Here is a 2,202-nt window from a genome sequence, read left to right as displayed (position 1 = left end):
CTGCACATGGGGTTGTTATGGTGATTAGAAGAGGAGAAGAAGATGAGATTGGATTTATACCCCACCCTCTGCTAGCCAAAGGAGTCTCAGAGTGGCTTACAAATCTCCTTTCCCTTCCCCTCTCCACAACAGACACCCTCTGAGGTAGGTGGAGCTGAGAGAGCTCTTCGAGAACTGCTCTTGAGCAGAACAACCTTGAGAGAACTTGTGGCTGACCCAAGGTCACATCAACAAGTGTATGTGGAGGAGTGCAGAATCAAACCCGGTTCTCCCAGATATGAGTCTGAGTACTTAACCACTACACCAAAAGTGGGGGGAGGTCATATATACCTTTCTGGGTTTGGCCTCTGGCTCCAACTCCACTCCCACCCACCTAGCAAGCTATGGGGGCCACTGAGGGACCCTACCTTGAACAGCTAGATGGGGGAACAACAGCAGTGATGAGAACAGTGATGTTACGATGAGAGCAGTAGATGTTATGACATCCACAGATTGGACCTGTGGCCACTGACACCATTGTAGAGAAGAATTTGGGCCCACAGTGCAGCAGGATCAGGCCATCTTAACCTCAACCAACTCAGCAGCAACCACAGCAGCAGCAGGAAGGGAGGTAGGGAAGGGAGAGCCCCTGGTGTGGTCCTGAAGGAACAAGAACCCTGCAGTGGGCCTGGCTGGGAGGCAAAGAGGGGGGCCTTCACATCCTGAACAATGGGAAGAAGAGGAAGGAGATGGAAATTTGCAGCCCAGGATCAGGTAACTGGCCATTTCTCTTTATTGATTCCAGAGGGATGTGGAACCAGGGCTGAAGTGGGCCCAGGAAAGTGGGGCCAGGGCCCAGGGTCAAATAAAAGGGAGGCTTCCAGGCCAGGCCGGGAAACAGGCTGAGGCTGAGCTCATGCGATCCAGGAAAAGGGGCAAGTGAGCCAGTCAATGGAAGGCCAGAGTGCTGTAACCTCCTTGCCTTCCATTTCTGAAGATGGTGGGGAAGCCCATCAGGATGGTAGAATGCAGGTGTGCCAGGGCAAGCCTCACAATACCTTGGTGGTAGAAAATGCCATCAGATTGGAGCCAGCCTATGGTGACCCCATAGGGTTTCCAAGGCAAGAGACAAGCAGAGGTGTTTTGAACATATATAACATATGAAGCTGCCTTATACTGAATCAGACCTTTGGTCCATCAAAGTCAGTATTGTCTTCTCAGACTGGCAGCGGCTCTCCAGGGTCTCAAGCGGAGGTTTTTCACACCTATTTGCCTGGACCCTTTTTTGGAGATGCCAGGGATTGAACCTGGGACCTTCTGCTTTCCAAGCAGATGCTCTACCACTGAGCCACCGTCCATCCCTTGACGTCACATCCCTGGACTTCCTTGGTAGTCTCTCCCATCCAAATACTAATCACCTGCTTAGCTTCCAAGATCTGGCAAGACTGGGCTAGCCTGGGCCATCCAGGTCATAAGAACATAAGAGAAGTCATGTTGGATCAGGCCAATAGCCCATCCAGTTCAACACTCTGTGTCACACAGTGGCCAAACCCCCCCCCAAGTGCCATCAAGAGGTCCACCAGTGGGTGCCATCAAGAGGTCCACTGTGCCTGCCCCTTCAAGCACAAGAATACAGAGTATCACTGCCCCAGACAGAGAGTTCCAACAATACGCTGCAGCTAATGGCCACTTATGAACCTCTGCTCCATATGTTTATCCATTCCTCTCTTGAAGCTGTTTATGCTTGTAGCTGCCACCACCTCCCGTGGCAGTGAATTCCACATGTTAATCACCCTTTGGGTGAAGAAGTACTTCCTTTTATCAGTTCTAACCCAACTGCTCAGCAATTTCATTGAATGTCCATGAGTTCATGTATTGTGCGAAAAGGAGAAAAGTACTTCTTTCTCTACCTTCTCTGTCCCATGCATAATCTTGTAGGTTAGGAAGCAGGGTGGAATTTTAATATATCCAGTAAATAAACCAGCAGGTGCATTTCTTAGGAAGTTGTAGTAATGAGGTGCCTAACTCATATTTGATATCAGATTTGGTTGTCAACCTCCAAATGGTAGCTGGGGATCTCCTGGGCAGCTCTAGACCTGCCACTAGACAAACTAGGTGATTACCTAAGGTGCCAGCCTACTGAGGGTGTCAAATTTGGTGCCCACCATATTACTTGGTGACATTATCAGTGCAGGGAGGAGTGCCATATGTTAGCCTTGCTTA

At 49.9% G+C, this 2,202-nt stretch overlaps 1 non-coding gene across 1 annotated transcript; it reads right to left on the bottom strand.

Moving 5' to 3' along the window:
- Nucleotides 1-1,265: 1,265 nt before the first annotated feature.
- Nucleotides 1,266-1,332, bottom strand: TRNAS-GGA (transfer RNA serine (anticodon GGA)). Its single transcript has one exon. It is a non-coding gene; the product is annotated as a tRNA-Ser (tRNA).
- Nucleotides 1,333-2,202: the final 870 nt, after the last annotated feature.

The sequence above is a fragment of the Heteronotia binoei genome, chromosome 4 (assembly GCF_032191835.1).
Source record: "Heteronotia binoei isolate CCM8104 ecotype False Entrance Well chromosome 4, APGP_CSIRO_Hbin_v1, whole genome shotgun sequence".
Classification (NCBI taxonomy): Eukaryota; Metazoa; Chordata; class Lepidosauria; order Squamata; family Gekkonidae; genus Heteronotia; species Heteronotia binoei.
The sequence above is the reverse complement of the archived record's forward strand: the minus strand, read 5'-3'. Positions and strand labels throughout refer to the sequence as shown.